At 42.1% G+C, this 26,348-nt stretch overlaps 1 protein-coding gene across 1 annotated transcript in view; it reads left to right on the top strand.

The window, feature by feature from the left end:
• The window catches only part of LRRC7 (leucine rich repeat containing 7), a 593,735-nt gene that overhangs the window by 132,504 nt on the left and 434,883 nt on the right, over positions 1-26,348 (top strand). The window contains exon 2 of the mRNA XM_030207242.1: positions 17,569-17,661. The gene's annotated coding sequence lies outside the window, so the exon portion shown is untranslated. The remainder of the gene's footprint in view (positions 1-17,568; positions 17,662-26,348) is intronic.

The raw sequence follows: 26,348 nt of genomic DNA on the forward strand, positions 1-26,348 counted from the left end.
TCCTCTGTTTTAGTAGCATTTCCATTAGCTTACTCACCACCGAGGTCAGACTGACAGGTCTGTAATTCTCAACCTCCTCCTTACTTCTACTGCTGTGCAAAGGAACCACATTCGCTCTTTTCCAGTCCTCCGGGACAACTCCAGTCTCTAAGGAAGTATTGAAGAGGTCCGTCAGTGCAGCTGCCAGAACCTCTCCAAGTTCCTTGAGCACCCTTGGATGTATCCCTTCAGGCCACATCGCTTTAGCTAGCTCCTCACAAACACAGTCCTCAGTAAACGTGTCTTGATCTACCATACATCCATCCCCTTTAGCCTTTGTTCTCTGCAGTCCTACCCCCACCTTTCATCCGTGAACACAGAATAGAAATAATTGTTAAGCAGTTCAGCTTTATCCTTATCATCTTCCACATATTTCTCTCCCTCAGCTTTGAGCCTCACAATGCTATTATGGCACTTCATCCTGTCACTTACATACCTGAAAAAGATCATATCCCCTAGTTTTTACTGTATTTGCTATCTTCTCTTCCATTTGCCTCTTCACTTTACTGACAGCTTTTCCAGCTTCTCTTCGCTTATCCAGGTATTCTCGCCTGTCTTCATCTTTCTGAGTCATCTTAAAGCATGTGAAGGCTAACCTCCTTTCTCTTATCTTTTCAGCTACTACATTCGAGTACCAAAGCAGCCTTCTTTTCCTCTTACTTTTGTGTAATTTTCTAACATAAAGGTTAGAAGCCTTTAATATAGTTCCTTTCAGTCTTGTCCATTGCTGTTCTACGTTCTTCAGCTGTTCCCATCCTACTAACTGTTCCTTGAGAAATTCCCCCATCTTGGCAAAGTTGGTTCTTTTGAAATCCATGCCCTTCAATCTCGAATGAGCCCTCTCCCCTGTTTTAATATTGAACCACACCATTCGATGATCACTAGATGCCAAATGGTCTCCCACCTTGACCTCAGAAACATTCTCACCATTCGCAAGCACAAGGTCCAGAACAGCTCCATCCCACGTCGATTCCATTACCCACTGCTGAAACAATGCTTCCTGTAAAGAATCCAAGATCTCTTTACTTCTAGATAACCCCGCAGCAGGGACACCCCAATCAACATCTGGCATATTGAAGTCACCTATCAGTAGTACATCCCCTTTCCTAGCTATCTTGTGGTAATAGATATTACCTATTGTATTCCTAAGGGTGTCTTAAGACACCCAGAGGAATATAATAGGCATCTTAGCATTTAGCGCACCTTAGTAAAAGGAACCCATAGATAGGGCACCAGTTATTGGGAAAACGGAACAAGCAACACTGCTACAGATCCCTACATAAAAACTATCTAGTAGCAGAATCCATCATCTCAGTCACAAGCAGAACAGAAATATGCAAACATTGACCTTGTCTTTATTCTGCTGTCACTGTAGTCTGACTCCTTCCCTTCTATTCCATTCTGACAATGTGGTGTGAAGGAGGAAGGGGAAATGAGAAAGGAACAGTTTGAACTGGGAAGCAAAGTACTCCTTCTTTTCCTGCTTCCTACACCTTCCTGGAGGGAATGAGGACGCAACAAGAAAGGAGAAGCTAGATTTGGGAGTAGAATAGCTCTTCTGTTTCCTCTGCTCTATGCCATACTTATTTTCCAAATCTCGGAAAGTATAACTGTGGAGCTTATTTTCGAAGCAGATGGATGTCTCAAAATGCCCAAAAAACGGCCATCTGCTGAATACATCCAAATCACGATTTTCGAAAGGCAGAGTATGGATGTTTTACACTACAGTTCATTCAAATAGCAAAGGGGCATGTTGGAAGCATGTTTTGGGCAAGACTAGGGTAGGCCCAAAATTAGGACATTTATCTAGACCTCTTTGATTCACGTCCAGGGTATAAAAATGTGCCTTGATTGGGCAGCTGACCATTGGAAGGATGAAGGCATGACCCCTCCTTAATCTCCTAGTGGTTACTGTCCCCCTCCCACCCCCACCCCCTAAGAAGTTAAAGTGAGAGTGGAAGCCAGGCTCTATGACAGCTTCAAGTATTATGACCATTCCTAATCAAGCAGCAAATAGTGGTGTACCTTTAGGTACAGTAAGTTTTTATCTGTTCCTGGAGGGTTCATAATAATATATAAAGGAATTAAGGTGGGATTTACCCCTGGGTCCCCTTGTTCAAAGTTCGATGTACTGACCACTAGTCTGCCCTTCTGTTCTGTAAGGATGTCTGTGTGGCCATTTTTGTACAAGTGATGCTAGACAGATGTTTTTGTGCCTGCCTTTTTAGTGTTCATATTTTGGACATTTCATTTTGGAAAATAGCTCTTCATTTTGGATGTTTTCAGTGCAAGAACGTCCTTCTAATGTATTTTCAAACAGGAAATCCTGACATTTTTCCTTTTCAAAAACAGCTGTGAGATGGACTTTTTTAGGACGTTATGAGCAGGCTGTCCCAATTCTGACTTAGATGTTCTTTCGAAAATGCCTCTCCACATATGTTGTTAAATCTATTATTATGTTATGTAGTCTCTACACATTAGAATTGATTTCTTTTTTTTTGTAATCTGCTCTGAATCTAAGTGGAATAGGGTGAAATATAAGTCCTCATAATATAATAGAGAACATTTTTTAAAAATCCCCCAAAACAATCAGAACTCAGAAAGATGGTTCCTCTAGAAGCAGAAAGCAAGATAAGTATGTGCAGAGCCTGCATCTGAGTCATATTTTTTAACAAAAGATGTGATTATTTTTATTCACTGAACCTTCTTAATGTCTTTAGGGTGTAAATTTTTCTCAGTCCTAAATCTGGGTGAGCGGAACCTGTAATTAGTACTTCCAGAACATTAACTCCTTATTTGATATTGTTATTGAGAACTTCTAGAGTAGGGGAGTGATGCTCAAGCTGGGCCCCCATAAGCCAGTAGGGTTTACAGAATAATACTAATGAATATCCATAAAATATACAGTGGAGGAAACCCTCACAGGTATATTTATTTGCTTTAGTATTTTAGCTCACTTCTTTACAGGGGTAGCTCAAGGTGAGCTATATTCAGGTACGTAGGTACCATGTTTCCCCCAAAATAAGACACTGTCTTATATTAATTTTTGCCCCCCAAAATGCACTAGGTCTTATTTTCAGGGGCTGTCTTATTTTTCGGGGAAACATCGGGGTTGGCCCCCCTGCCCTCTATTGCTCCGGGAACTAACCTTAAACACCTCCTTTCACCTTCGCAGCAAGCAGCAGCAGGGCAGGCCACTCCTTCCTTCCGTGTCCCGCCCTCGCCTGACATAACGTCTGCGAGGGCGGGGCACGGAAGGAAGGAAAGATCTGCCCTGCTGCTGCTTGCTGCGAAGGTGAAAGGAGGCGTTTATGGTTAGTTCCGGGAGTGCGGAGGGTGGGTGGAGGGGATGGCGGCCCTGGGGCGGCCTTGTCCGGCTCTCGGCGGCCCTGCTTTCAAACAAAAATTTGCTAGGTCTTACTTTCGGGGGAGGCCTTATATCCACCAATTCAGGAAAACCTCTACTAGGTCTTATTTTCGGGGGATGTCTTAGTTTCGTGGAAACAGGGTATTTCCCTGTCCCCAGAGGGCTTCTCATGCATATTGTGAAGCCTCCTGCTTCGGATCCCCCTGGGCACGTCCTACTCCGCCCTCTAAGTACAGGTTAGGCTCATCACGGAGGCAGTTTGCAGTTTATTTAGGCACAAAATATATAAGATAATCCTCCGGGTAACAGATAGTATAGTAATCCACCAAGTAAATAAGGTACTGACTCTGCTGTCCAAGCGGCTTGGCTCCCAAGGGCCAGCACTACCTCCTGACCACCACCCCAACACCCAACAGTTGTAAACATGCTCTCTTAACTTCCCTTCTGGACTAGGCAACTTTTCCCTTTTTCTACCAAGCCTTCATACCATGCAGCCAGCTGCTGTTTCACCTGGGTGCCTCCCAGTTTAGCCAGAGCAGAAGTATCCATTGGCTCCTCTTGTCTTCCCTCCTCCCCCTTTTCTTCCCCTTGCCAGTCCATGGGTTCTTCACCACACCCATCGCTCAGCTGCTCCTCATCTTCCTGATTGGGTAGGCTCAGAACCTCTTCCCTTAGCCTAGTTCTCTGTGACAGGTTTTCCCAATTCCCCCCTCTTGTCCTTCTCCTAGCAACCTCTGAGGGCTGTTGGGAATGGAAGTCCCTGTTTCTATGGTATGTCCTACTCAGGGGCTGTTGGGAGTTGTAGATTTTCCCTTTCCTCCATTCTTGAGGGGAAAAAGAACCTGCTTTCTCTGTCCAGCCCCCTCCTCCCCCTTGCGCTTTCATTCTCCCTCTCCTCCTCATATTCCTTACAATATTCATTTCATTTCATTTCAGTATTTATATACCAAGTGGTTTACAGTTTCATTTTAAAGATACTGGGTCTGTCCCTAGTGGGCTCACAATCTAAGTAGTACATTGTACTACTGTTGTATCTGGAGTAATGAAGGGTTAAGTGACTTGCCCAAGGTCACACAGAGCTGCAGAGGGAATTGAACCTGGTCCCCCAGGTTCACAACCCACTGCACTAACCATTAGACCACTCTTCCATTCTTAAGATCCTAAAAGCCTAACTGGCTTGGGGGCAAGGAGGTCTTACACCACTGGTATAAAAGGCATGCAATTCTAGAAAAAAAGAGAGAATTGCCTTGCTTAAAATTTCAGTGCACAGGAGGGAGGGAGGGAGAGAAAGAGAGTGAATATATCTCAGACACAAAAGTAGGGATTTATGCAGAACATGGAGTATGCAGACATTTTAATTAATTAATTTATTTATTTATTTTGATTTTGCTCACACCTTCTTCAGTAGTAGCCCAAGGTGAGTTACATTCAGGTACACTTGTGTTCCTTTATGGCCATACTAGCCGTTGAGCCCGTGTAAACGGGCTCGTTTTGGAATGGGGGGGGTTCTGAGCCCCCCCCCCCCGAGGTCGCCACTGCTCGGCCCCCCCGGCCCGAGCACTGTCTGTTATTGAACTTACATCGCACCATGCAGACGCAGCAGGCACATCAGCAAAGCTGCCATCGGGACGGCCTTCCTTCTCTGCCTGTGTCCCACCCTCATGTGACGTAAATGACCAAATAATGGCTTAGAGATCATATTTATTAATAACTGAGTAGAACCAAAGATAGTTTGAAACAATAGGCAACATGCTTTAAACAAAACCCGTTCGGCCACAGGGAATCAATGTAATTTCGCCATAGTGAAACACTAGTAAACTTATGTAGCCCTCAGTGCAGTTTTCTGAATAACTTAGAGCTTTTAAAGATGTTTAATACTTAGCCCTAAATAAAGTACATTACAGTAGTCCAGACGAGATAATAGCAACATCTGGACTAAGAGTGAAAATGCCTCCTGAATAAAAACTGCAGCTGTTTCATTGTAGCCTAGTGGTTAGTGCAGTGGACTTTGATCCTGGGGAACTGAGGTCAATTCTCACTGCAGCTCCTTGTGACTCTGGGCAAGTCACTTAACCCTCCATTGCCCCTGGTACAAAATAAGTACCTGAATATATGTAAACTGCTTTGAATGTAGTTGCAAAAAACCTCAGAAAGGTGGTATATCAAGTCCCATTTCCCTATTTGAGATTCTACATGGAATGTTGCTGTTGCTACTATTTGAGATTCTGGAATGTTGCTGCTATTTGAGATTCTACATGGACTGTTGCTAGTGGAGGAATAGCCTAGTGGTTAGTACAGTGGACTTTGATCCTAGGGAACTGAGTTTGATTCCCACTGCAGCTCTTTGTGACTCTGGGCAAGTCACTTAACCCTCCATTGCCCTTGGTATAAAATAAGTACCTAAATGTATGTAAACTGCTTTGAATGTAGTTGCAAAAAACCTCAGGCAGTATATCAAGTTCCCTTTCCCTAAATAATATTTTTTCCTATAAATGATTAACTTGAGAACCATAAGATAGCAAGGAATCTAAAATAACCCCCAACACATGTGATTCACATGATTGTTAGCTAATGTCAAAGATGAAGGTACTATTACATCAGACCTCTTAGTTCAGCTTTAATTTGTTAGTAAACACCCAGTTTTAATCCAATTAATCCCTGATAACACAATATCAGGCAAATTGGTAATATTAGGAGGTAATGGCAATGAAAGCAAAATATCATCCGCATATGCTAATAATTCACCAGTGTTCAAACTAATTTTTCCTAGAGAAGAAATAAAAAAAGTTAAATAACAGTGGAGACAGAGGTGAGCCTTGAGGAACACTGCGGCCAGGTGACCAATATCCAGAGAATATTTTATTCTATCTCACACAATAGCTGTGGTTTTCCAAGAACTCTTGAGACCAATTGAATACAGAACCAGAGATACCAATATCACTCAACCTAGACAACAGCAAATCGTGAATAAGGGCATCAAATGCCACTGAAATATCAAACTGAAGTAAAATAATTTGTTTACCAATGCCAAGCGCCTCCTTCACATAAGATGTCAATACTAACAAAAGGGTCTCAGTACTGTGAGATGGTCTGAAACTGAACCGAGAGCAATGTAAACATGAAAATTTATTCAGGTAATCCATAATGAGTTAACATAAGTCTCCATCAGTTTAGTAAACAAAGGTATACTCAATACGGGCTGATAGCTTGAGAGTAATATCAGATCTAAACAAGAGCCTTTAGGTATTGGAATGAATACAATTTGCCCCATATCTTGTGGTAAAGAACCTAATAGCAACAACTTATTTATTTCCAATATCAATCATTGAATTGAATATCAACCTGTTGAACTGCTGAAAACACAGAAACCGGATAGATATCTAAAACACACTGACAATAAGAACATGTCCTCAATAAAGAGGCAATAGTTGTAGTCAAAATGAGTGGGAAGAATTCCAAATCTGATCTATCCACTCAGGTTGTTCCAACTCTACTAAAATTCCCAATGATGAAATTTCGCTCTTAGATGTGGACTCTAATAAGTCTGTTTGAATTTGAACTACTTTATGAAGAAAAAAATCAGCTAGCTCCTGAGCAGATGGTGATATAGGTTGAGCTCCAGAATGAGCATTAACAGGATCCGTTAATGATTTCACTAGAGAAAAAAGTCTGTTAATAGTGATAAAGGCCCCCACTTATAAATTTACTATAATATTTTTCCTAGCAATTCTTTGATAGTGTTTAAATGCAAGTTTCCAAACCAATTTATCATCCACGCTGTTGGTTTTACGCCATCACCTCTCATATCTGCGACTCTTTTGCTTCAATATTTTAAGATCTGAATTGAACCAAAGGGTGTTTCTAAATAAATTCACTTTCTTATTCACTAAAGGTGAGATTTTATCAAGAACAGAAAGAGAAGCTGAGTCCCAAAGAGATCAAGAACAGAAATAGAAACTGAATCCCAAAGAGATGTGGGTGATTCAGTAACCTCAGAAGAAGCTAATATAGTGGTCATTTAAGACCAGTAGCGACTGCTATCAATTTTGCCTCTGGTAGTAATCTTCTTAGGGCAATGCTGTAGAGCAGGTTTACTTAAGCAGATATTCAATATAAATTCTAGCTGAAAGTGATCAGACCAAGTTATTGCCAACCAAACACATGCATCAACCAAATGTGGTAGACTTCTGGCAAGAAAATCCAAGGTTTGACCCTTCTCATGTGTAATCCCTCCTTCTAAAAGAGTCAGACCACAGGAATTGCAAAAATGCAAATTAAGATCTCTTAAAATAATTATCCTAGAAAACTTACAAGAGGCTCGAGCAATAATATCATACATTTCCTTAACCTATAAACCCAGAGGACAATATATTAAAAGTATTCCTATTACATTAGAACTATTACAAGAATCATCCTGAAATTGGCATGACATAAATTCTAACTCAGCAGTGGAACCAAAAGAAACAAGTGTTAAATTAAAAAGTTTCTTTAAAAGAACTGCTAAACTACCCCCCACTTTTATCTTGTTTTGGTGAATGCAATATTTCACAACCTGGCACGCAAAGGGGAGGGACAACAGGACTATTTACTTCAGTAATTCAAGGCCTCTGAAATAATCATGAAACCCAGATCTGAGGAAGACAGAAGGTCTTAAATTAAAAGAAGATTTTTAGTCACAGAACTAGCATTTACATAATAGGCAGGAACAGGAGTGAATGAATGATTCTCAAGCAACGCAGAATTCATAGAAAGAGTTTTCAAATTACAATTGTTCCTCAAATCCTAAGATACTTTCCTATCCCGCCATTTTCCAGAGAAAGGTTTCTTTTGCTATAAAATAGGTAATGGTTTATTGCTTATCACTACTTCATTGCTACGTGGACATATAGACTGACAGTCTAGCAATTGCCTACATTTAAAATAGGGAGTTTGCCTATACTTTGGCTTCTGTGTAGAAGTTGTCCAAACTGGTATTGTTAGATCATATTCTAACACATTTCCCAGTTGACCATTAAACAAGCCCAAAATGGTGATACCTAACAACAGTAACCAATGCATGTTGTGAAGGTTAAAATACATATATGAAAAGCCCCCCCCCCCCCAAAAAAAACAACCTAATTATATTTAAAAAGCTTTAAACTTCCAAACTTCTAATCTTCACTGCTTGCTCAAGCTGCTACACACCTTTGACTTGTGCCTCAGGCTGCGTGCTGAGTGGCAGCACACTGCTAGGCACCGTAGTAAAATTCCCATAGTATCTGACATCAGGAATGCAGGCGGAGCTTGCTCCCACTCCCAGGGTGAGAGTGCTTAGTAGGACAATGGGTGGAGCTTGCTCCCATGCCCAGAGTTGATGGTAACAAGCAAGGCTTCAAATACTAATGTTGTAATTCACCTGGGGACAAATGACCTGGCCAACAATTGCAAGTTTACAACACAGACAGCATTCCAGAAGCTTGGGGAGGGACTGAAATCTTTGGTTCAAACTGGCTTTTTCTGAAGTAATTCCTACATAGGGGAAGGGAGAGGAAAGACTACGCAAAAGAATGGAATTCAATAAGTGGCTTGAGTCTTGGTGTAGAGAAGAAGGTTTTAGATACATAGGAGCAAAGGGTAATACATGGAAAAATAACAGGCTGTACTGTAATGATGGGCTACATCTTCTGTGATCATAAAAAGGATCTTGGGAATAAATTCAGAGGGTATGTTTCTAGACATAACACGGTGGTTATCTACAGACCTCCAGCACAAACCGAGAAGCTAGACAAGGATCTGATAGAAGATATTCAAAAGATTGGTATGAAAGGGGACGTGCTACTGTTGGGAGATTTCAATTTGCCTGATGTGGATTGGAACGTCCCATCAGCAGAATCGGAAAGAAGTAGGGAAATTGTGGACACCTGTTAAAGTTCCTTGCTCAGACAAATGGTGGCAAAACCCACAAGAGAAGAGTCGATGCTGGATCTAGTGCTCACAAATGGAGGAAGTGTTTCCAATATCCGGGTGGGTGCCCACCTATATAATAGTGATCATCACATGATATGGTTTGATATAAGGGCAAAGGCAGTGTGTGGACTCATAAAACTCAAAGTACTGGATTTCAGACGTACTGATTTTGGTAAAATGGAGGAATACCTGAAGAAGAAGCTGTTGGCATGGGAAAGCATAGGTGACTTGGAAAATCAGTGGTCCAAGCTAAAGGCTACTATAAACATGGCAAATGATCTTTATGCAAGAAAAGTAAACAAAAACAAGAGAAACAGGAAGCCTATTTGGTTCTCCAAACAAGTAGGTGAAAAAATAAGAGCAAAAGAGGCTTCATACAAGAAATACAAAAGAACGTAATGAGAGGATTGTGGAAAATTAGATTAAATTAAAGAAGCTAGCGAAAGCACAAGTGGAAGAAAAAATGCTAAAGATGTAAAGAGAGGTGACAAGACCTTTTTCAAATATATTGGCGAAAGGAGAAAAGATAGGAATTTGTGTTTCTGTGGCCCTGGTCTCAGGTGTCCCTGACCCACGACGAGCTAGCTGGTGCCCGGACAGTGTGTGGTGAGACCAGGGTTACATATTGAATAAATCATAACATTCTTTAGAGTGGAGGAGTAGCCTAATGGTTAGTGCAGTGGGCTTTGATCCTGGCTACCTGGGTTCGATATAGGCTGATATGCAAAGATAGAGAGAGGGACCTTGGGGTGATAGGATCTGAAGGCAATCTGTGTGTGACAATTTGGTGACCATAGCTAGAAGGATGCTAGGCTGTATAGAGAGGAGCATAACCATCAGAAGGAAGGAGGTGTTGATGCCCATGTATAAGTCATTGGTGAGGCTCCACTTGGAGTATTGTGTTCAGTTTTGGAGGCTGTATCTTGCTAAGGATGTAAAAAGACTTGAAGTGGTCCAGAGGAAGGTGACAAAAATGGTATAGGGCTTGCACCAAAAGACGTATGAGAAGAGACTTCAAGACCTGAATATGTATACCCTAGAGGAGAGGAGGGACAGGAGAGATATGATACAGACATTTAAATATTTGAAAGGTAGATCACTTTCAATGTGTTTTTCCAGAGAAGGGAAAACAGTAAAACTAGAGGACATGAATTGAGGTTGCGGGGTGGTAGACTTAGGAGAAATGTCAGAAAATTCTTTTTCACGGAGAGGGTGGTTTATGCCTGGAATGTCGTCCTGAGGAAAATGGTAGAGAGAAAAAACATGACAGAATTCAAAAAGGTATGAGATGAACCCAGAGGATCACTAATTAGAAAATGAATGGTATAAAAAAAAACCCCCACAACTTAAATGGTTACATGTGTGTTTGCATGTCGAGTGGTGCTTTAGATGGCGACTCTAGCTGTGAAGAACTAAGGCCTGTGCTGGCCAGACTTGTATGATCTGGGTCCCGTATATGGCAATCCGGTTTAGGATGGGCTGGAGAGGGTTTTGACAAACCCCAGTAATTTGGAACGTGAGGTCAGTACCGGTCAGACTTTTACAGTCAGTGTCCCGCAATTGACAAGATGGATTTGGATAGGCTGGAGTGGGCTTCGATGGCAATTTCAGTAGTTGAGTACAAGGCCGGATGGGCCTCAGCGGTCTATGTCCCAGAAATGCCAAAGAGAAATAATGATCAAGTATTGTATATCACATTCATTGCTGGTTTAATCATGACTTGACAATGAGTGTGACTGTTGTGCAGACTGGATGGACTGTTCAGGTCTTTATCTGCCGTCATTTATCATGTTACTATGTTACTATGATTTAAACAGCTGGGAGAGGCTCCCAGCTGTTTAAATCGCCTGTCCAGGGCTTACTGTGCGTATTCAGTGACACTTAACTTGGATAGTGCTGTTGAAAATGTCCGGTTAGCATCCAAGTCGAAACTGGGTATTTTAGGGGCGTTCTGGGGTGGAGTCAGCATTTGGCTGGTTAAGTGCCGCTATTCAGCACTAAACCAGCCAAGGTACCTACATAAATAAGATCGCTTAAAAGTCAGTCCTATCTTTATGCGGTTCGCTGAATATCAAACCCTAAAACTTTTAGGAAGCCTAGGAAAAAAATTGGGCAGCAGTGATTTTTGCAGAGGGATCTTCTAAAGGGAAAGAATTTGAAGATTAAAAAAAAAAAAAAATTACAATTTTTGACATTTCACAAACCTTTCAGTAAAATAAGAGATACAGAAACTGAAGAGTGTGCCGACGTTGATCAGTACCTTGATTTTACACAAACCAAAAAATTTAATTTGGAGAAATCCATGGCACCCGAATAGGAATCTAAAGAAGATGATAGACCACAGTGAAAAAATTAAACTGGTTTGAAGGAGGAGAGCGTGAGTGGTGTGTGTGTGTGTGAGTGGGGGTAAGCTGTGGGTTAGGGAGAGGTGCGAGCAGTTTGTTGGAGGGAGTGTCTGGGTTAACAGAATTAGAGAATGGTATAAGTGGGATACAGGTGTAACTATTTTTGTTTGATGCACTATACTGTAATTTATTGAATTTCAATAAATAAAGTTGTAAAATAATATGGGCTCAGTTTTTCTTTCCAGAAATGTACTTGAGTGAACAATTCTGAAATAACTGGCATACTTAATTAAAGGGCACCGCATATTCCCAAGGCATTCCAAATAGGGCTTTTATTGGATAACATTTTACATGAAGGAACAGAACATCTCTGTGATATTAGTGTCCATCAGTGCTCTGAAAAGGTTACTTTACTTCTACGTACTGTTTTACAACAGCATGAGATTCTAGGGAAGCAAAAAAGCTGGGTTCTTTGCTGCCTTAATAAGAGCTCAAGAAGATGCATTTTCTGTGGAAATCAAAGGCATTGAAATTAACATGAAAATGTAAAGAGCTAAAGCAATCAGAATTGACAAATTAGTAGCAGCTCAAGGCTTAATATTTTATTAAAGTTCAGCTTAGAGCTAAAATTAAAGGAGCAATTTCAAAGGAAATTTCCATACTTAAAACAAGGGTTTATGCACAGAATGAGCTTTTTGAAAATGGTCCATTTGGTATGTATGTAAACTCTTGCATGTGTTACCCTAGGGTCAGGTATGAGCATCAGGTGGGCTACATATATTTTATGGACTGGTTGAAGGTTAGGGCCAGGACTGGTAAAACTAGGAGGCCAGTTGGCACTTTAAACAACTCACTCTACACTCCTCTCTCAGTCAATGAAACACTCTACAGCAACATAAAGTTCCTAACCAAGAACCGGGCATAATAGAACTTGACAAGGTTTCCTGGAGTAACTATGTACATGGAATGTATCTCTTATACAGAAACTATACTCCTTCACTTTTCCTCTGACCTCTGGGGCAGAGCCAAAAATATGTCTCTCTTTATTTATAATGCTCACAGAGTCCTTATAGTCTGTTCCTTCTTCCTTGGAATGCAATTACTGGATTCTATAAGTTGGTTAAGGCTTGATCTTGTTTTCTCTTCCACCACTATTTTTTTTTGTTACATTTGTAGCCCGCGCTTTCCCACTCATGGCAGGCTCAATGCGGCTTATATGGGGCAATGGAGGGTTAAGTGACTTGCCCAGAGTCACAAGGAGATGCCTGTGCCTGAAGTGGGAATTGAACTCAGTTCCTCAGGACCAAAGTCCACCACCCTAACCATTAGGCCACTCCTCCACTGTTGCTACTATTTGAGATTCTACATGGAATGTTGCTATTCCACTAGCAACATTCCATGTAGAAGTCGGCCCTTGCAGATCACCAATGTGGCCGCGCAGGCTTCTGCTTCTGTGAGTCTGACGTCCTGCACGTATGTGCAGGACGTCAGACTCACAGAAACAGAGGCCTGCGCAGCCTTCTACATGGAATGTTTTCCTAGTGGAATAGCAACATTCCATGTAGAATCTCCAATAATAGCAAAAGAATCTCAATAGTAGCAACATTCCATGTAGAATCTCCAATAGTAGCAACATTCCATGTAGAATAGTATCTATTTTATTTTTGTTACATTTGTACCCTGTGCTTTCCTACTCATGGCAGGCTCAATGTGGCTTACATGGGACAATGGAGGGTTAAGTGACTTGCCTAGAGTCACAATGAGCTGCCTGTGCCTGAAGTGGGAATCAAACTCAGTTCCTCAGAACCAAAGTCTACCACCCTAACCACTAGGCCACTCCTCCAATCCAATTTCTTTGTAGGAATGGGGGGGGGGGGGCTGAGGGTGGAAAGCTGGTTCCCCATTCCAACTTTATCATACAGCAAGTATGGCAACTTGGCAGGCTCTGGTGCTTGCTTTCTCCTTGTTCCCTTCTCCAAGAACTTCAGTCTGAGTAGCCAGGGACCCTCTTCTCTCTTAAATAGATGGATCTTGGTAAAAGGTAAAGAGCCAAGCTTGGTCCCATAACAGTATCCTGGTACAATGGCCAGGGACTGGAAACCAAAGGCAAAGACCCTCCCCGGGTGGGTATTTATATGAGTCCAGCAAAGGCTGCATCCTCCCACTCAGTCAGTACGGCAAGGAAAGCACAGCCCCTGTTTCGGAAGTCGCGGGGATTAGTGCAAGGCCAAAACTGGTAGAGTTCCGAAGATTCTGGCATTGCTGCACATGCAGAACCTTAGCCTTTCTATACCTGTAATACCACTACACATATAGGATTAAGCACATATAGAAGAGGCGTTCCTGTGGGCAGGGTAGGGGTTGGCACTTATAGACATACTGTACTTCTGACATTTAAAAAGTATGTGGAGAAGTTTACATGGAAAACCCCCTCCCACCAATAGCAGGTGCAAATCTGTGTATGCACCTTTTCTGAGTTGACTTTCCTTTTAACCACTTCACAACATCTCACAAAGGTATTGAACAGAACTGGTCCTTGAAGCATTCCACTAATAACCTTTATCTCCCTGGTGTGAGATTCATTTGTCACCGTCTACTACCGTCTGTCACTTAACCAGTGCACAATCTTAGGACCTACCCCCAGGCTGATCAATTTTCTCTTGAGCCTTCTGTTCAGGACAGTATCAAACTCTTTGTTGAAATTCAAGTAAACCACATCCAGGGCATGGCCTTGATCTAATTCTCTAGTCACTTAATTGATGAAATCAATCTGATTCATTGACATGATCTGCCTCTGTTAAAACCATGCCACCTCAGATCTTTCATCTTGCTGGATTGTAAATATTTCACTATACTTTCTTTCAGTAGGATCTCTATCAGTTTTCTGCTTACTTAGGTAAGGTTTATCAGCTTATAATTGCCAGCCTCCTCTTTATTACCATTCTTGTGTGTGTATTACACTTCTTGGCTTTTCTATCAATTGATGTAGTTCTTTTTATGTTTATTTGTGTTTTGTAAATTTGAATCAACGTTGTAATGTGGTTTTATGTTATTGTAACTTTGTAAACTGCTTTGATTGCTATGTTGATAAGGCTGTATATTATAGTAACCTATGGAACCTTTTAAGTCTAAGCCAGATGCTGTACAAAACAGTGCCAGAAAATACCACCATTACAGTGACGCAAAAGAACTTCCCAATGCTCAGCGCTAATGGCATGCAAATTTTATATGCACTGTTAGAACTGAGCATTGGGAAGTAAAGGGTGGGGGGGGATGCCCAGCACATGCGCACAAGACCTGTACAAAGGCACTGGGGTTCTCCACTGTCCAAATACCGAGAAAGGGAGATCCTGCAAGCAAGTAGAGCACATGAAGAAAATGCTGAACTTCCACAAGAGAAGGGAAATGGGCAGTGTGAGTTCACAGTAGAGCAGACCTTGCTTGGATACAGCTTTTCATTTAAACTCATCTCCTGTTACGATTCTTCTTTTTTATATACAGTTCCCTCAACACAGCACAGCTCTCCTCCCTCTTGGCTGCCAGGTTCTTCCTCCACTGCCCACTCTCATATGACCCCCCCCCCCCCTCCTCCCTGGAGGCTGTGAGTTACTGTTTTTTCAAGTCAGAAGGGCTGGGCTGTGCTGTGCAGAGGGAACAGCTGCTGCTGAGGTCTGGGTTTGCAAGTTACTACTACTACTACTTAGCATTTCTATAGCGCTGCCAGGGTTACGCAGCGCTGTACAAGTTTAAACACGGGGAGGGACAGTCCCTGCTCAAGAGAGCTTACAATCTGCCTATGTGGACATGCTAATGCCAGCTCAGAGCTGACGTGGGGTTTCCAGCGGCACCCTCATTTGCTGCACTGCACACCGAGCATCGAGAGGGAATAGTAATGTCCTTATTTGCATCTTTTTTGACTATAATTTGCATCCAGTGGCGCTAACTCTTGGCGCTCTCGTTATTCCCTGCAGTGGGAGGCCTTTGAGCATGGTGCACCGGCAAACGCGGACACTAGTCCGGTGCTAATGGCTTCTTGCACCTGCATTTGCTTGTCAGCATCAGAGCGTAAGCGCTTTGAAAATGAGCCCTCAAGTCTTTTAATAAACATAAACATTCTTGCAAAGTGGGATAAAATTCATTGTTCTTTGGGGATGGGAGTGGTTCACTGGGGCTGGAGATCAATTGAATTTGTCCTTTGGTGAAATTGCCAGAACTATCTTCAGGTTTCATCTACCTTGTATATCCTTGGATATATTAGACCTGGCCCTCTGGCTTTATACACTTTAGTTTTGCAAGTTCCTCACAGACACCCACCCACTCCTGTGAATAACGTGGTATCTAGCCCACTCATATGTATCCTTGTCAGCCTCCAGCAGGTCCTCTCTAAAGTCTTCTTCAGTGAACATCGACCAAAAGTAGTTGTTTGGTATTTCTATTTTCTTGTTGTCACCTTATAAACATTGCTCTTAATCTCTTTTCAGTCTTACAGTTCTATTTCCGCCTTTAGAAAGAAAGAAAATGTATCACTCGCCAAAAAGACTCTTTCTACAAATTAGAACTGAATAATAGTTAATCAAATCAACCCACAAGATGGAGTACAATCAAAAAATTGGAAGGGAAGAAGCCTCAGTGCTCTACCTCAACCCTATATTTGGCTTTCAGAGGTGGCAGGATTTCAACAGGGTCAATATTCTTCACAGGCATAAAAATCCCTTCCAAAACAGATTGTTAAAATTCCACCTGTCTTCAGTTTTAATAGGACCAAAAAATGTGATTTAAAGATAAAAACCACACAAGCAAAACACTTAGCTTTGGTGAAAGGTGCTATCCACTGTCAGGTATTTAGTCACATCTTTTTTTCTCTATCATACCTGAAAAAAAAATCATGTCACCTTTATTTGATATACCACAAATCATACAGACATCAGAGTGGTTGACATAAAAATGGAAAAATGGGGATATGTAAAACACAAAGGATCACACAAAAGGATGTAAGGTACAGTACAAAATTTATAAAGTACAAACAATATAAAAATTAAGAACCAAAGATATATATCATTTTCTTTTAAAAAAAAACCCCAGCAAATAAACAATAAATTTAAAGCAACTAAGACATAAAAATCACCTTGCTTAACCCCGTTAGCAATCTTTCCTGCCACACATACTTTTGCCATCCTGGTATTTCCTGTTTTAGCTTTACTGACTATTATTACTTCCTGTGTCCATCTTTTTGAGAAATTTTACAACAATCTTTTTGCCTTTATTTTTCAACTGTAGTTTTGGAGAACTATAATGTTTTGCTTGTCTTCTTATATCAGAATCAGAGTAAGTGTTGAATCTAACTGTATTCCAAGGTTCTTGAGTTGTGATTTGAGGGGGAGTTCGTACTTCCCAAAAGGAATTTTGATGTCAGGTATGTGTCTAGTTGTGTTAGGGACCCAGAGAAGCTTGGTTTTACTTGGGTTCAGGCAAAGCTTGTTGTGCTTAGCCCATTCTTGAATTGATGTTAGGTAATAAGTTTATTCAAGGCTGTAGGTAAGTCAGGTTCAATGGGTATGAGTAGCTGCACATCATCCACATATTCTTAGCATCCAATAAAACTGCTTTTACTCTCATAGGATGTCTTTTACAAAGGCGTGGTAGCATTTTTAGCGTGCGCTAATGATTAGAGTGCAATAAACGCTAGTGATGTCCATAGGAATATATGGCATCTCTAGCATTTAGTGCACGTGAAAAACGCTAGCGCGCCTTTGTAAAAGGTCCACGTAATGCATACGAATATTGTATTCTCTAGATAAATAGTGACAAATGGGAATTAAGATAACTTGCTTTAAAATTACATATAATTTTTTGTATGGTTTTTTTTTTAAGAATGGAGACCGTAACGAGGTTTAAGGATCCCCCCACAATTCCAGGGTATACAGGAGATGCTCTCCCCACTAAAGAAGAGACCTGAAGAAGAGTGTAAGTGTTTTTGTTTTTTATTTAATTTATTTATTTGCTGCACTTGTATCCCACATTTTCCCACCTATTTGCAGGCTCAATGTGGCTTACAGAATGTTACAATGGCATTCACATTAATAGAATAAGAATTTCAGAATATAAAGCAAATAAGGTGCATAAGAATATCATAGCAATCATCTTAACGGAATAATAATTTCAGAATTATTACAAATAAAGGTGCATAGGTATAGCATGTAGGTTTGGAAGTGGATAAACTGATAGAACATAACATAATGATATCAGGACAAGATATAATATTCAATAGTAATATTCAGTAATGAGGATGTAATAAAATAAACAAATTGAATTAAAGTTTACGTGAGGGGGAGCGGGGGGGGGGGCAAAATTAGCGGGGCCCGGGCCTCCAAGGGGGGCCTGGCGCCGGGGTCAGGCCACCGGCGCTGCAGTCCCCGGTCTCACCTGCCTGCCTCCATGGCTCCGGGCCCCCTTCATTCAAAGTGGCAGTCCCAGATCGCCTCTCTTCTGGCCTTCCCTCCCTGTGTCCTGTCCTCGCGGAAACTGGAAGTTACATCAGACGAGGGCGAGACACAGGGAGGGAAGGCTAGAAGAGACGCGATCTGGGACTGCCGCTTTGAATGAAGGGGGCCCGGAGCCGTGGAGGCAGGCAGGTGAGACTGCGGGGGGAGCGGCGGGGGAGCGGAGGCAGGGCAGCGGGGGTGGGGGGGTGGCGGGCGGAGGGGGGCGGCCTTGCCCAGGGCCCGGCTTAGTCTCTCGGCGGCCCTGGGTTTGAAATGAGCAGGGTTCTTCCCCCCCCCCCCACCCCCTGAGCAGGGTTCTTCCCCCCCACCCCCCCCACCCCCCCACCCCCCCCCCCCCCCCCCACACACACACAAAAGGCACCCAAATGGATAGCACAAAGGAAAGATTGGTGATGGACAAAGAGTAGCTTGTTGCTAAATCATGCTTGTGCATGTTATTGTCCTCTTTGGAAGAGCTTCTGAATGTTCTGTGCACCACTCCACTAGTGACAATTATCTACTGGTCTGTTGGCTAATTCATAGTTGGATCCCTGTGGCTTGCAAAGTGCTGAAAATGGCCCTTGTTGTGTCTGCTTTAATAAATATTTGATTCACCTTCATTGAGACTGTTGACATTATTTGTCCATGACTCATTCTGATCTGTCCTCGTACCACGTGGGTCTTTGTTATGGAGTTCCCTCTCCGGTTTGACCCAAAATGGATGGGCCAGCTCAAAGTTCCAATCTTGAAGCAGAGAATCCCTTCATTCAGAACACCAGTCAGGTGGTTGCTCCAAGCAAAAAGAAAGCAACATATTTCTAGGCTTTATAATTTTTAAAAACACCTGTGCAATGCTGTTTCTATGCTGCAGAATATGTAGCAGTTTATGGAGCCCAGGACTCTAATATAGAGCATAGTAACATTAGGCAAAAGTGATTTGATGTAGCTCACCTTTCTGTGGTTATAATCAAAGGGTTGACATATTATTTCAACACATACAGGTACTTATTTTGTGCTTGGAACAATGGAGGGTTAAGTAACTTGCTTAGAGTCATAGGTAGATGAGGTGGGACTAGAACCCAGTCCCTCTGGTTTTTAGGCTACTATACTAACCATTAGGCTATTCCTGCACTCATCAGCATGAGATCAAAGGAGATACAAGGTGCTCAGACTAAAGAGAAAATAAGTGTGGGAACCTTAACACAGTTTATAACCACCCAAATTAAATTTTATTTAGGTGTATATGAACTGCACTGTGGTTTTCTCCCTTTTCTTTATGAACCCCTCCCCCCAACAATGGGTGCAGAGCAGAAGTTATTTCCCCATATAAGTCAATGGAATCTACCCGGGATGCAAAGAACAACTAAAAAAAAAAACTCCAGACCACCCAAAATACAGCACCCAGGTTGATATTCAGCAAAACACGCTTTGACAGTGCCAAACCTCTTCGAGAAAAATTGCACTGGCTCCCAATCAAAGAACGGATCATCTTCAAAATTTGCACTCTAGTCCACAAAATCATATATGGTGTAGTCCCAGGATACATGATAGACCTCATAGATCTACCAATAAGAAACAGATTCGGTTCTGCCAGATCATACCTAAACCTACACTACCCATATTGCAAAGGATTGAAATAAGAAACAACTTACGCATCCGGCTTCTCCTACATAAGTACACAACTATGGAATGGCCTCCCAAAAGCTGGGAAAACAATCCATTACCACCTGAACTTCAGGAAATCACTAAAAACCAACCTCTTCAAAAAGGCCTACCCCAACAACCCTACGTAAACCCTTCACCCAAAGTGCAGCATGCCTAATGAGCGCGCTGGACAACACACAACCTTCATTCTTTCCGACCCTCCACACATACCTCATTCGACCACTATACAACCTTGTATTTGTTATCAACCGACTGGGCAACTGCCCAACGGTACTATGTAAGCCACATTGAGCCTGCAAATAGGTGGGAAAATGTGGGATACAAATGCAACAAATAAATAAATAAAACATACATAAAATTATTTCTGATTCTGGTGTCATCTCAGTAACACAACATAAACCTTTTCCGTTATTAGGCATATTTGGGGGAAATTCTATAAATTGGTGCCTCAGTTATTTTACCAGAAGTCGGGTTATTTTAGCGCAGGGTCTCATTGCATAAAATACCCTGACTTGTACTAAAATAACCAAATATCCCCCCTGACTGTCAATTAATAGTGTCTTTGACGTGCGTAAGTGGCGTTTGCCTCTAGGTGCCAATTTATAGAATTGCCCTGAAAACTTTCTCAAAGCTATAGAGCAAATCTACCATACCAACACAGCATCACCTTTAAAAACTCACACAACAAGGAATCTACCCAGAAAGGAGTAGCACTGTACATATTGCAGTGGGCCCTACAACATCCATATATACCTAGTGGGAAAACTGAACAAGCTGGATTACTATAGATCCATACATACAAATTCCAGGCTAACAGACCTGGCCTCAGACACAAAGACCATAGATTAAACCAAATACAGAATAAGTAACCACAAACTAAAAATAGAAATATAGAGGCAGAAATTAAACTGAAACCTTAAAAAGCCTGACTCTGCATGTAGTACAATACCAGAGAAATAGAAAGAGATGTACTGTGCAAAATATAAAGAATTAACATGAAAACTCCAAAGAATGACATAATGCATAAAATTTATTTTTTCTATCTTTGTTCTTAGCCATTTTATTTTTCCAATTGTCTCACTCCCAATCTCTGGTTTCTGCTTTCCTCTGTCTTTTTTTTAAATATATTTTTATTAAGGGATCCTTTTACTAAGTGGTTGTAAGCACTACTGCGTGCTTCCCATGTACCTACATGCACTACCACTTTCTTCCATTTATTTCTATCTACTCAGATTGTATACCTCCTTCATACCATCCAGTCCTCAATCTCCCTCTTTTTTCTCCATTTATGTACCTCTTTCAACCCTCAGCTCACCCCCTATTCCAATTTCTCTCTTCCTCCCCATCCCCTCATAGCCTAGTCTTTAACTAACTCTTCTCTTTCTGTCTTCCCTCTATGTTCAGCATCTCCCTCTCCCCACTCTCATTCTCTCCCTAGTCTAGCATCTCCCATCTCTTCCTATATTTCCCCCTTTCTCCCTACTTTCCACTCTCCTGTCAAGCATCTTCTTTCTTTCTTTCTTTCTTTCTTTCTTTCTTTCTTTCTTTCTTTCTTTCTTTCTTTCTTTCTTTCTTTCTTTCTTTCCCCCCCTGTGTCCAGCATCTCCTCTTTCTCTCTCCCTATGCCCCCTCATGTCCTCTATCTTCCCTCTTTCTCTCCCTATGCTCCTTCTGTGTCCAGCATCTCTCCTCCATGTCTCTATGTCCCCCTTCCATCTCTCTATACCTCCTTGTGTCCAGCATTTCCTCTCCATTTTTCTGTGCCCACCCCTCTATATACAACATATTACTACCATCTCTCTATGCTTGCCCTTGTCCAGCATTTCTCCTCCAATTTCCTATGTACATGCCATTCACCCCTTTCTTTCTTCCCTCTCCCTGCCTCCTTGATTCTGCAACCTCCTGCCTCCTCACAGCTGCTGAAGAAACAGGAGCAGGGGCATAGCCAGACACCCAAATTTGGATGGGCCTGGGCCCAAGATGGGTGGGCAGAAGTACTCCGCCTTGTCCCACAAGTGATTTTGTCTCTCCCTCTCTTGCCTGCATCCATATGGTCTCTCAAACATCCGCCCTTCCCTGAATACCTTTTAAATAGCAGATTTTTGCCGGCAGCGAGCAGCAACTAATTCGCACTGCTCGTGTTGGCCCCACGGCCTTTCCTCTGATGTAACTTCCTCTTTCCGCAAAGGCAAGAATACATCAGAGAGAAGGCTGCAAGGCTGGTACGAACAGTATGTATCAGTTGCTACTTGCTGTAGGCAAAGATCTGCTATTTAAAAGGTAAGCAGGAGGGACTGTTGGGAGTTTTGGGCTGGTGGGGCTTGGGAATCCCTGCCAGCCACATTATAGATGTGCTGCTATTGGGTGGGCCTAAACCCAAAGTGGATGGGCCTGGGCCCACCTAAGCCCACCCTTGGCTACGCCACTGAACAGGAGAGAGGGACTCAAAAGTGCAGTGGATGAAGCTCAGCAATAAACAGCTCAACAGGCCCCAAGATTGGATGTGTATGTGTGTGTTGGGGGGAGGGTTGCTCCTCAGGGAAGCAGTCTCTTCAGGGGAAGAGGAAGAAGCCACCATTCTTGAGAAGCTCCAGCCCCTTTAAGTTGGCTCCTGGAAGCATTGGGCAGTGGATTAGTGACCCTGAAAGGAAGACTAACCTTAGTTTTGAGCTAGAATTATTTGATGTGGAATAATGTAGCTTGTGGTGCTCACTGCAAACTGTGTTATTCATTGTATATAACAATGAGATGCTTTGCATATATTTGCATACTTAGAATCTCACTATTATGTTTCCCTTGCTGGCTTAAACTAATATGTGTTAAGGCAATATAATGCATGATATTGTTGTTTAACGTGTGCTAAAAGGCAAATAGCATGTGTTATTGCCTTAAAGGACCTTTGTAACTAACCCCCTGAGTGACATCCAGCTGACATTTCCTGCTTTCCAAGTCAATCCTCTTCCTTTTTTAGAGTTTGTTTCAGCATACCATTGGAATTTAACAGTACTTTCTGTGCATCCTAATGTTCTGGTACAAAAGCAGGTATAGAGGATGTTTCAAGTATTGAAATCAAGATCTAAATAATATTATCCATCTAGAGTATATAAGTTCAAATAAATCAGTATAACTGAGGTCCATACACAGGTTGAGAATTCCAAGTTTATATTATATTGTTCTGTGACTTCTGGACATTTGTCCCCAGCATAAGCAACAAACTCATGTTCTGTTTGCTCTGTGGGAGTAACTTTGCAACATACCAGCATCGCATTGTTAGCAGTGGTGAGAGAGAGAGAGCAAAAACAGGTAATTCATCATTAGCTAGTCAGGTCACAAACAGAGCATGAAACATCACATTTGAATATGTCAAGCTGTTCTACAGTATTTGAGTCACAGAATACTGATAATTCCAGTCGGAGAGTTTTGTGCCTGTTAATCTAATCAAGGCTTTATTCATCCAAAATAATGCTTAAAAAAATGTACAGCCGGAATCTGAATTGGTCAAAGAAATCAGCTGCATGCTGCGTTAACAAAAGGAAGCAAACACCTGTTAACATGTCATGAGGCCTAGCTTCCCAATAAATCTTAATGGATCTGTCCTTCTGAAATCTGAGCAAACATTACTGAAATTCTTGGGTAGAGAAATGTGCATATCGTTCAAAGTTCATTGTGCAAATATCTTTGTAATAATTATGTATAAATTAATTTATTTAATATTTATTTGTTTGTTACATTTGTATCCCACATTTTCCCACCTATTTGCAGGCTCAATGTGGCTTACATAATACCGTAGGCGTACGCCATGCCGGTAAGGAACAAATACAAAGTGGTATTATGGTAGAATAGATACTTGTGTTACAGACATGTTTGGGAATCGTAGCGAGGAGGAGTTGCGTTGAGTCCAGTTCTAGCTTTAGTTAGTTAGTTGTGTAGCAGGGTTTAGTCTTTTAGGTTATGTCAGTAGGGTATACTTTTTTGAATAGGTAGGTTTTTAGTGATTTCCTGAAGTTGAGATGGTCATATGTTGTTTTCACGGCTTTTGGTAGTATATTCCACAGTTGTGTGCTTATGTAGGAAAGCTGCTTGCATAAGTTGATTTGTATTTGAGTCCTTTGCAGCTTGGGTAGTGAAGATTTAGGTATGTTCTTGTTGATCTGATTGTATTTATGGAAGGCAGGTCTATGAGCTCTGTCATATATCCTGGGGCTTCACCGTAGATAATTTTGTGGACCATGGTGCAGATTTTGAAGGCGATACGTTCTTTAATTGGGAGCCAATGCAGTTTTTCTCAGAGGGGTTTGGCACTTTCGAAACGCGTTTTTCCAAATATTAGCCTGGCTGATGTGTTTTGGGCGGTCTGTAGTTTCTTTATAAGTTGTTCTTTGCATCCTGCATAGATACCGTTGCAGTAGTCTACGTGGCTTAGTACCATTGATTGTATCAAGTTGCGAAATGTTTCTCTTGGGAAGAATGGTTTCAGATGTTTGAGTTTCCACATTGAATGGAACATTTTCTTGTTGTTGTTTTCACTTGGGTCTCTAGGGTGAGGTTTCGGTCGATTGTCATGCCGAGGATTTTCAGGCTATCTGAGACAGGGAGGGTGTGGTCTGGGGTGATTATATTTGTGGGCTTGTTCACATTGCATTGGGATGAGAGGATGAGACAATGGGTTTTTTTCGGTATTGAGTTTTAATTGAAATGCGCTTGCCCATGAGTTCATGATGTTCAAACTTAAATTGATTTTGTTGGTTATTTCTGTCAGATCGTGTGTGTAAGGAATGTATATTGTGACATTGTTGGCATAGATGAAAGGGTTGAGGCCTTGGTTGGCTAAGGATAATATTTATTTATTTATTTTATTTATTTTTGTTACATTTGTACCCCGCGCTTTCCCACTCATGGCAGGCTCAATGCGACGGGCAATGGAGGGTTAAGTGACTTGCCCAGAGTCTCAAGGATATGCCTGTGCCGGGAATCGAACTCAGTTCCTCAGTTCCCCAGGAACCTATTTACCTCTCCATGCAGACTCAGGGTAGCGTACCATGTTAGAATACAATCACATTAAGATACTATCCTATATTCTCTAGTCCGCCTGGTCTGTTCTATAAATGATCACCGCTTAGCCTTACCAGGTCCTAAATTTGTGCATTTAGACTCCACTTGTTTCTCTGCCTTCTTTTTTGCCGCCCCATTTAACTGGAATTCTCTTCAACTTGATCTCCGTGCTGAATTCTAATTTTAAAAACTTCAAAACAAAACTAAAGACTTGGGGGCCCTTTTACTAAGCCGCATAAGCATCTACGCATGCCCAACACGCACCAAAATAGAGTTAGCGCACGGCTACCGTGTGGCTCTTGCGGTAATTTCATTTTTTGCCGTGCGTCCCATACATGCGGCCAAAAAATAATTTTTATTTTCTGCCGCGCGTATCGGACACGTGTCAAGTGGCATTTGGTGTGCATAGGTCATTACTGCCCGGTTACCCAAAATGAACGCGCGACAATTTTCATTTTGCCACATGTCCATTTTCGGCAAAATTTTTGAAAAGGCCTTCTTTACAGGTGCGCTGAAAAAATGATTCTGCACACGCCCAAAACCTGCGCCTACACTACTGCAGGCCATTTTTCAGTGCACCTTAGTAAAAGGGCCCCTTGGTTATTCACAAATGCTTTCTCCTTGAGCTGAATCTTTGCTATCTTCAGCTACTTTCCTTCATTGGTTTCCCCTCCCTTGTCCTCCGCCCCTGTTTGGTTTATCTTTATCTTCTTTTCTTTCCCTGTGTAATCTGCTTTCCTGTCATTTTCTGTACTTCTTTTCCTTTTTCTAAAATTTGTTATATTGTATTGTAAACCGCTGTATACTGCTAGTCAGTCTTAGAGGTAAAGCAGATCCTAAAAAACCATCCTATATAATAATACTCACCTCCAACGTTCTGAGCCTGGATGCCTGTGTCCGAAACTTTGGGCTCCGAAGCCCCAGTTGACGTCACTGGACGCATTACGCCGAAAACCCAGGGGACGTGATCAAGTTGGAATCTGTTTGTGTGCATGCGTCAGACTTCGGCTGGTTGGGGTCCCCCGCCAGCACAGGTACGCGACGGTGGCTGGGGAGGCTTGGCGGCGGGAAGTGGGGCCCGAGAGGGTCACGACAGGGGGGTCCAGGGATCAGGAACTCCGAGGGGGGGGGGCTGGAAATCGGAGGGAGGAAGGCAGGGAGGTGGGCTCTGCAAATCGGAGAGAGGGAGGCAGGGAGGTGGGGTCTGGAACTCGGAGAGCGGGACGGAGGGGTCTGGAACTCGGAGGGGGGGTCTGGAATTCGGATGGAGGAAGGGGGGTCTGGAACTGGGGGGAGGAGTGATGGAGGGGTCTGGAACTGGGGGGGGGGAGGAAAACCTTGCTAGTGCCTGTTTCATTTGTGCCTGAAACGGGCCTTTTCTACTAGTAAACCATAATAATATAACAAGAGGTATACATCAACACAAAAACACAACACAGGAGTCTTTTACTA

Source organism: Microcaecilia unicolor, chromosome 6 (genome assembly GCF_901765095.1).
Source record: "Microcaecilia unicolor chromosome 6, aMicUni1.1, whole genome shotgun sequence".
In the NCBI taxonomy this organism is placed as follows: Eukaryota; Metazoa; Chordata; class Amphibia; order Gymnophiona; family Siphonopidae; genus Microcaecilia; species Microcaecilia unicolor.